The sequence below is a fragment of the Salmo trutta genome, chromosome 12 (assembly GCF_901001165.1).
Source record: "Salmo trutta chromosome 12, fSalTru1.1, whole genome shotgun sequence".
NCBI lineage: Eukaryota > Metazoa > Chordata > Actinopteri > Salmoniformes > Salmonidae > Salmo > Salmo trutta.
In genome coordinates this window covers 42,445,176-42,455,175 of record NC_042968.1, presented here as the reverse complement: position 1 = coordinate 42,455,175, position 10,000 = coordinate 42,445,176, and the positions used below count along the sequence as shown (strand labels likewise).

At 53.0% G+C, this 10,000-nt stretch overlaps 1 protein-coding gene across 2 annotated transcripts in view; it reads right to left on the bottom strand.

Moving 5' to 3' along the window:
- The window catches only part of LOC115203573 (death-associated protein kinase 2), a 38,505-nt gene that overhangs the window by 27,099 nt on the left and 1,406 nt on the right, over positions 1 to 10,000 (bottom strand). The gene's annotated exons all lie outside the window — the stretch shown is intronic.

The following is a 10,000-nucleotide window of genomic DNA, read 5'->3' as shown; positions in this document are numbered from 1 at the left end:
GTATGTTAACACCTACAACATGTGGTCTCTACAGAATCAGATCAGACGAAGGCCAGATGGGACCGTATGTTAACACCTACAACATGTGGTCTCTACAGAATCAGATCAGAAGAAGGCCAGATGGGACCGTATGTTAACACCTACAACATGTGGTCTCTACAGAATCAGATCAGACGAAGGCCAGATGGGACGGTATGTTAACACCTACAACATGTGGTCTCTACAGAATCAGATCAGACGAAGACCAGATGGGACGGTATGTTAACACCTACAACATGTGGTCTCTACAGAATCAGATCAGACGAAGACCAGATGGGACGGTATGTTAACACCTACAACATGTGGTCTCTACAGAATCAGATCAGACGAAGGCCAGATGGGACGGTATGTTAACACCTACAACATGTGGTCTCTACAGAATCAGATCAGACGAAGACCAGATGGGACGGTATGTTAACACCTACAACATGTGGTCTCTACAGAATCAGATCAGACGAAGACCAGATGGGACGGTATGTTAACACCTACAACATGTGGTCTCTACAGAATCAGATCAGACGAAGGCCAGATGGGACCGTATGTTAACACCTACAACATGTGGTCTCTACAGAATCAGATCAGAAGAAGGCCAGATGGGACCGTATGTTAACCTACAACATGTGGTCTCTACAGAATCAGATCAGAAGAAGGCCAGATGGGACGGTATGTTAACACCTACAACATGTGGTCTCTACAGAATCAGATCAGAAGAAGACCAGATGGGACCGTATGTTATTTCCGTATCAGAGGATATTGTCAAGAGGATTTTCATGTATTATTACAATATTACATTTCTAATGTTTGTTGCGGTGGAAACACTGTCTCTTTAAACACTGTAAATGACCACGGTGCAGTCAGAAGGTGTGGTATGTGTGAAGGGTTAACTCAATTTGTCCTACAGAATGTTCAGACATTTCTTCCTGCGAGGCTACCGATCTATTCATAGTGTAGTGTCAACGCAGCAGCGTGAGCTAAGCCTGACAACTCTGGGGTTTTACGTCATACACTTTCACAGACAACTATCCAAATACCATTCGCTGTTGTACACACCTGTGTTCACTGCATACGGTAGCCTATGGTAGCCTATGGTAGCCTACGGTAGCCTACGGTAGCCTACGGTAGCCTACGGTCGCCTATGGTAGCCTATGGTAGCCTATGGTCGCCTATGGTAGCCTATGGTAGCCTATGGTAGCCTATGGTCGCCTATGGTAGCCTATGGTAGCCTATGGTCGCCTATGGTCGCCTATGGTCGCCTATGGTCGCCTATGGTCGCCTATGGTCGCCTATGGGAAATACTTTGGTGCACTTGATTTAGTACTCTGTCCCCTGTATAATGGAACCAGTAGAACAGCACCAGAAGTCACTCTGAGCTAAATCAAGCGCTCCTCAAATACTTCCAATACTTGGATGTATTGACCCAACTCTGGGCTTTTATCCTCACTTACAACAGAGGAAAGAAAGGACGTCCAAGAGGACGAGGGAAGTAAGTCAACGGTCATTCAGTGGCTGTCATTCAGTGGCTGTCATTCAGTGGCTGTCATTCAGTGGCTGTCATTCAGTGGCTGTCATTCAGTGGCTGTCATTCAGTGGCTGTCATTCAGTGGCTGTGTACCACAGCTGCACCCTTCACTCTTAGGCAAAAAGGGCTCCAAAAGGGTTCTTTGGCTGTTCACATAGGAGAACCCTGTTTGGTTCCAGGTAGATCCATTTTTGGTTCCAGACAGAACTATTTGGGGTTCCATGTAGAACCCTCTGTGTAAAGGGTTCTACCCTCTGTGTAAAGGGTTCTACCCTCTGTGTAAAGGGTTCTACATGGAACTCAAAAAGGTTCTGTCTGGAACCAAAAAGGGTTCTTCAAAGGGTTCTCCTATGGGGACAGCCGAAGAACCCTTTTAGGTTCTAGATAGAACCTTTTTTTCTAAGAGCGTATATTCCCTATAGAGTGCACTGCTTATGTCCAGGGCCCATAGGGGATAGGGGGCCATTTGGGGCACAGACAGTGACCGTGACTCGATGTGTTTTTCCTCTACTGTCAGTACAGTGAGACAGTGAGGTAAAGTAACACTCCACTTCCTCATTCATAGTGTAGCTGTGTGATTAAACATAGACACACATTTCTAAAGATAGAAGGAGGCCATCTTTAAACTGCAGCGTGAGGAGTGACTGCCTGCCAGCTCAGCCTCTAGAGGACGAGTGACTGCCTGTCAGCTCAGCTGCCTCTAGAGGAGGAGTGACTGCCTGACAGCTCAGCCTCTAGAGGAGAAGTGACTGCCTGCCAGCTCAGCTGCCTCTAGAGGAGGAGTGACTGCCTGTCAGCTCAGCCTCTAGAGGAGGAGTGACTGTCTGTCAGCTCAGCTGCCTCTAGAGGAGGAGTGACTGCCTGCCAGCTCAGCCTCTAGAGGATGAGTGACTGCCTGTCAGCTCAGCTGCCTCTAGAGGAGGAGTGACTGCCTGCCAGCTCAGCCTCTAGAGGAGAAGTGACTGCCTGCCAGCTCAGCTGCCTCTAGAGGAGGAGTGACTGCCTGTCAGCTCAGCCTCTAGAGGAGGAGTGACTGTCTGTCAGCTCAGCTGCCTCTAGAGGAGGAGTGACTGTCTGTCAGCTCAGCCTCTAGAGGAGAAGTGACCGCCTGTCAGCTCAGCCTCTAGAGGAGAAGTGACTGCCTGTCAGCTCAGCTGCCTCTAGAGGAGGAGTGACTGCCTGTCAGCTCAGCTGCTTCTAGAGGAGAAGTGACTGCCTGCCAGCTCAGCTGCCTCTAGAGGAGGAGTGACTGCCTGCCAGCTCAGCTGCCTCTAGAGGAGGAGTGACTGCCTGTCAGCTCAGCCTCTAGAGGAGGAGTGACCGTCTGTCAGCTCAGCTGCCTCTAGAGGAGGAGTGACTGTCTGTCAGCTCAGCCTCTAGAGGAGGAGTGACTGCCTGTCAGCTCAGCTGCCTCTAGAGGAGGAGTGACTGCCTGTCAGCTCAGCCTCTAGAGGAGGAGTGACTGTCTGTCAGCTCAGCCTCTAGAGGAGGAGTGACTGCCTGTCAGCTCAGCTGCCTCTAGAGGAGGAGTGACTGTCTGTCAGCTCAGCCTCTAGAGGAGGAGTGACTGCCTGTCAGCTCAGCCTCTAGAGGAGGAGTGACTGTCTGTCAGCTCAGCCTCTAGAGGAGGAGTGACTGCCTGTCAGCTCAGCTGCCTCTAGAGGAGGAGTGACTGCCTGTCAGCTCAGCCTCTAGAGGAGGAGTGACTGCCTGCCAGCTCAGCCTCTAGAGGAGGAGTGACTGCCTGTCAGCTCAGCTGCCTCTAGAGGAGGAGTGACTGTCTGCCAGCTCAGCCTCTAGAGGAGGAGTGACTGTCTGCCAGCTCAGCCTCTAGAGGAGGAGTGACTGCCTGCCAGCTCAGCCTCTAGAGGAGGAGTGACTGTCTGCCAGCTCAGCCTCTAGAGGAGGAGTGACTGTCTGCCAGCTCAGCCTCTAGAGGAGGAGTGACTGCCTGCCAGCTCAGCTGCCTCTAGAGGAGGAGTGACTGTCTGTCAGCTCAGCCTCTAGAGGAGGAGTGACTGCCTGTCAGCTCAGCCTCTAGAGGAGGAGTGACTGCCTGTCAGCTCAGCTGCCTCTAGAGGAGGAGTGACTGTCTGCCAGCTCAGCCTCTAGAGGAGGAGTGACTGCCTGTCAGCTCAGCTGCCTCTAGAGGAGGAGTGACTGTCTGTCAGCTCAGCCTCTAGAGGAGGAGTGACTGCCTGTCAGCTCAGCCTCTAGAGGAGTGACTGCCTGTCAGCTCAGCTGCCTCTAGAGGAGGAGTGACTGCCTGTCAGCTCAGCCTCTAGAGGAGGAGTGACTGCCTGTCAGCTCAGCCTCTAGAGGAGGAGTGACTGTCTGTCAGCTCAGCCTCTAGAGGAGGAGTGACTGCCTGCCAGCTCAGCTGCCTCTAGAGGAGGAGTGACTGCCTGCCAGCTCAGCCTCTAGAGGAGGAGTGACTGTCTGTCAGCTCAGCCTCTAGAGGAGGAGTGACTGCCTGTCAGCTCAGCCTCTAGAGGAGAAGTGACTGCCTGTCAGCTCAGCCTCTAGAGGAGGAGTGACTGCCTGTCAGCTCAGCCTCTAGAGGAGGAGTGACCGTCTGTCAGCTCAGCCTCTAGAGGAGGAGTGACTGCCTGTCAGCTCAGCTGCCTCTAGAGGAGGAGTGACTGTCTGTCAGCTCAGCCTCTAGAGGAGTGACTGCCTGTCAGCTCAGCCTCTAGAGGAGTGACTGCCTGTCAGCTCAGCTGCCTCTAGAGGAGTGACTTCATATAAACTACTGGGTCACTGAGTACAGCCTGAGTGGTTTGAGAACCCGGTCAGTACAGGAAGAAAACAATGTTACCTCAACCAAGATTCCCTTCATCTCTTTGAAACATGTAGTTTTGAACTGTGTTGGTTTCCAGACTGGGTGAAGCTACAGAGAGGGAACTGAGATAGAGCTGCACATAGAGCCTAATGGCCTGTAGTGATGAGCTGCATGTCTATGACCATGTTATAACATCCACCTTGTGGTCTTCTAATATGAACAAAAACAGAACTACACATTGTGAGGCAGGATCAAAGGAAGCCTTTTAAACAGGGCTTTAATCTACGTCATATTACTGAGTCTCCCAACGTTCTAACCACTAGGCTACCTGCTGGTTACTGGCCCAACGCTCTAACCACTAGGCTACCTGCTGGTTACTGACCCAACGCTCTAACCACTAGGCTACCTGCTGGTTACTGGCCCAACGCTCTAACCACTAGGCTACCTGCTGGTTACTGGCCCAACACTCTAACCACTAGGCTACCTGCTGGTTACTGGTCCAACGCTCTAACCACTAGGCTACCTGCTGGTTACTGACCCAACGCTCTAACCACTAGGCTACCTGCTGGTTACTGGCCCAACGCTCTAACCACTAGGCTACCTGCTGGTTACTGACCCAACGCTCTAACCACTAGGCTACCTGCTGGTTACTGGTCCAACGCTCTAACCACTAGGCTACCTGCTGGTTACTGGTCCAACGCTCTAACCACTAGGCTACCTGCTGGTTACTGACCCAACACTCTAACCACTAGACTACCTGCTGGTTACTGGCACAACGCTCTAACCACTAGACTACCTGCTGGTTACTGGTCCAACGCTCTAACCACTAGGCTACCTGCTGGTTACTGGTCCAACGCTCTAACCACTAGGCTACCTGCTGGTTACTGACCCAACGCTCTAACCACTAGGCTACCTGCTGGTTACTGGCCCAACGCTCTAACCACTAGGCTACCTGCTGGTTACTGGCCCAACGCTCTAACCACTAGGCTACCTGCTGGTTACTGGCCCAACACTCTAACCACTAGGCTACCTGCTGGTTACTGGCCCAACGCTCTAACCACTAGGCTACCTGCTGGTTACTGGCCCAACGCTCTAACCGCTAGGCTACCTGCTGGTTAATGGTCCAACGCTCTAACCACTAGGCTACCTGCTGGTTACTAGTCCAACACTCTAACCACTAGGCTACCTGCTGGTTACTGGCCCAACGCTCTAACCACTAGGCTACCTGCTGGTTACTGGTCCAACGCTCTAACCACTAGGCTACCTGCTGGTTACTGGTCCAACGCTCTAACCACTAGGCTACCTGCTGGTTACTGACCCAACGCTCTAACCACTAGGCTACCTGCTGGTTACTGGCCCAACGCTCTAACCACTAGGCTACCTGCTGGTTACTGGCCCAACGCTCTAACCACTAGACTACCTGCTGGTTACTGGCCCAACGCTCTAACCACTAGGCTACCTGCAGGTTACTGGCCCAACACTCTAACCACTAGGCTACCTGCTGGTTACTGGCCCAACGCTCTAACCACTAGGCTACCTGCTGGTTACTGGTCCAACGCTCTAACCACTAGGCTAACTGCTGGTTACTGGTCCAACGCTCTAACCACTAGGCTACCTGCTGGTTACTGACCCAACACTCTAACCACTAGACTACCTGCTGGTTACTGGCACAACGCTCTAACCACTAGACTACCTGCTGGTTACTGGTCCAACGCTCTAACCACTAGGCTACCTGCTGGTTACTGGTCCAACGCTCTAACCACTAGGCTACCTGCTGGTTACTGACCCAACGCTCTAACCACTAGGCTACCTGCTGGTTACTGGCCCAACGCTCTAACCACTAGGCTACCTGCTGGTTACTGGCCCAACGCTCTAACCACTAGACTACCTGCTGGTTACTGGCCCAACGCTCTAACCACTAGGCTACCTGCTGGTTACTGGCCCAACACTCTAACCACTAGGCTACCTGCTGGTTACTGGCCCAACGCTCTAACCACTAGGCTACCTGCTGGTTACTGGCCCAACGCTCTAACCGCTAGGCTACCTGCTGGTTACTGGCCCAACACTCTAACCACTAGGCTACCTGCTGGTTACTGGCCCAACGCTCTAACCACTAGGCTACCTGCTGGTTACTGGCCCAACACTCTAACCACTAGGCTACCTGCTGGTTACTGGTCCAACGCTCTAACCACTAGGCTACCTGCTGGTTACTGACCCAACGCTCTAACCACTAGGCTACCTGCTGGTTACTGGCCCAACGCTCTAACCACTAGGCTACCTGCTGGTTACTGACCCAACGCTCTAACCACTAGGCTACCTGCTGGTTACTGGTCCAACGCTCTAACCACTAGGCTACCTGCTGGTTACTGGTCCAACGCTCTAACCACTAGGCTACCTGCTGGTTACTGACCCAACACTCTAACCACTAGACTACCTGCTGGTTACTGGCACAACGCTCTAACCACTAGACTACCTGCTGGTTACTGGTCCAACGCTCTAACCACTAGGCTACCTGCTGGTTACTGGTCCAACGCTCTAACCACTAGGCTACCTGCTGGTTACTGACCCAACGCTCTAACCACTAGGCTACCTGCTGGTTACTGGCCCAACGCTCTAACCACTAGGCTACCTGCTGGTTACTGGCCCAACGCTCTAACCACTAGGCTACCTGCTGGTTACTGGCCCAACACTCTAACCACTAGGCTACCTGCTGGTTACTGGCCCAACGCTCTAACCACTAGGCTACCTGCTGGTTACTGGCCCAACGCTCTAACCGCTAGGCTACCTGCTGGTTAATGGTCCAACGCTCTAACCACTAGGCTACCTGCTGGTTACTAGTCCAACACTCTAACCACTAGGCTACCTGCTGGTTACTGGCCCAACGCTCTAACCACTAGGCTACCTGCTGGTTACTGGTCCAACGCTCTAACCACTAGGCTACCTGCTGGTTACTGGTCCAACGCTCTAACCACTAGGCTACCTGCTGGTTACTGACCCAACGCTCTAACCACTAGGCTACCTGCTGGTTACTGGCCCAACGCTCTAACCACTAGGCTACCTGCTGGTTACTGGCCCAACGCTCTAACCACTAGACTACCTGCTGGTTACTGGCCCAACGCTCTAACCACTAGGCTACCTGCTGGTTACTGGCCCAACACTCTAACCACTAGGCTACCTGCTGGTTACTGGCCCAACGCTCTAACCACTAGGCTACCTGCTGGTTACTGGTCCAACGCTCTAACCACTAGGCTAACTGCTGGTTACTGGTCCAACGCTCTAACCACTAGGCTACCTGCTGGTTACTGACCCAACACTCTAACCACTAGACTACCTGCTGGTTACTGGCACAACGCTCTAACCACTAGACTACCTGCTGGTTACTGGTCCAACGCTCTAACCACTAGGCTACCTGCTGGTTACTGGTCCAACGCTCTAACCACTAGGCTACCTGCTGGTTACTGACCCAACGCTCTAACCACTAGGCTACCTGCTGGTTACTGGCCCAACGCTCTAACCACTAGGCTACCTGCTGGTTACTGGCCCAACGCTCTAACCACTAGACTACCTGCTGGTTACTGGCCCAACGCTCTAACCACTAGGCTACCTGCTGGTTACTGGCCCAACACTCTAACCACTAGGCTACCTGCTGGTTACTGGCCCAACGCTCTAACCACTAGGCTACCTGCTGGTTACTGGCCCAACGCTCTAACCGCTAGGCTACCTGCTGGTTACTGGTCCAACGCTCTAACCACTAGGCTACCTGCTGGTTACTAGTCCAACACTCTAACCACTAGGCTACCTGCTGGTTACTGGCCCAACGCTCTAACCACTAGGCTACCTGCTGGTTACTGGTCCAACGCTCTAACCACTAGACTACTTGCTGGTTACTGGCCCAACGTTCTAACCAATAGGCTACCTGCTGGTTACTGGTCCAACGCTCTAACCACTAGGCTACCTGCTGGTTACTGACCCAACGCTCTAACCACTAGGCTACCTGCTGGTTACTGGCCCAACGCTCTAACCACTAGGCTACCTGCTGGTTACTGGCCCATCGCTCTAACCACTAGGCTACCTGCTGGTTACTAGCCCAGCGCTCTAACCACGAGGCTACCTGCTGGTTACAGGCCCAACGCTCTAACCACTAGGCTACCTGCTGGTTACTGGCCCAACACTCTAACCACTAGGCTACATGCTGGTTACTGGCCCAACGCTCTAACCACTAGGCTACCTGCTGGTTACTAGCCCAGCGCTCTAACCACTAGGCTACCTGCTGGTTACTGGCCCAACGCTCTAACCACTAGGCTACCTGCTGGTTACTAGCCCAGCGCTCTAACCACTAGGCTACCTGCTGGTTACTGGCCCAACGCTGTAACCACTAGGCTACCTGCTGGTTACTGGCCCAACGCTCTAACCACTAGGCTACCTGCTGGTTACTGACCCAACACTCTAACCACTAGTCTACCTGTTGGTTACTGACCCAACGCTCTAACCACTAGGCTACCTGCTGGTTACTGGCCCAACGCTCTAACCACTAGGCTACCTGCTGGTTACTGGCCCAACGCTCTAACCACTAGACTACCTGCTGGTTACTGGCCCAACGCTCTAACCACTAGACTACCTGCTGGTTACTGACCCAACACTCTAACCACTAGGCTACCTGCTGGTTACTGGCCCAACGCTCTAACCACTAGACTACCTGCTGGTTACTGGCCCAACGCTCTAACCACTAGGCTACCTGCTGGTTACTGACCCAACGCTCTAACCACTAGGCCACCTGCTGGTTAGTGGCCCAGCGCTCTAACCACTAGGCTACCTGCTGGTTACTGGCCCAGCGCTCTAACCACTAGGCCACCTGCTGGTTACTGGCCCAACGCTCTAACCACTAGGCTACCTGCTGGTTACTGGCCCAACACTCTAACCACTAGACTACCTGCTGGTTACTGGTCCAACGCTCTAACCACTAGACTACCTGCTGGTTACTGGCCCAACGCTCTAACCACTAGGCTACCTGCTGGTTACTGGCCCAACGCTCTAACCACTAGGCTACCTGCTGGTTACTGGCCCAACGCTCTAACCACTAGGCCACCTGCTGGTTACTGGCCCAACGCTCTAACCACTAGGCTACCTGCTGGTTACTGGCCCAGCGCTCTAACCACTAGGCTACCTGCTGGTTACTGGCCCAACGCTCTAACCACTAGACTATCTGCTGGTTACTGGCCCAACGCTCTAACCACTAGACTACCTGCTGGTTACTGGCACAACGCTCTAACCACTAGGCTACCTGCTGGTTACTGGCACAACGCTCTAACCACTAGGCCACCTGCTGGTTACTGGCCCAACGCTCTAACCACTAGACTACCTGCTGGTTACTGGCCCAACGCTCTAACCACTAGGCTACCTGCTGGTTACTGGCACAACGCTCTAACCACTAGGCTACCTGCTGGTTACTTGCCCAACGCTCTAACCACTAGACTACCTGCTGGTTACTGGCCCAACGCTCTAATCACTAGGCTACCTGCTGGTTACTGGCACAACGCTCTAACCACTAGGCTACCTGCTGGTTACTGGCCCAACGCTCTAACCACTAGACTACCTGCTGGTTACTGGTCCAACGCTCTAAACCACTAGACTACCTGCTGGTTACTGGCCCAACGCTCTAA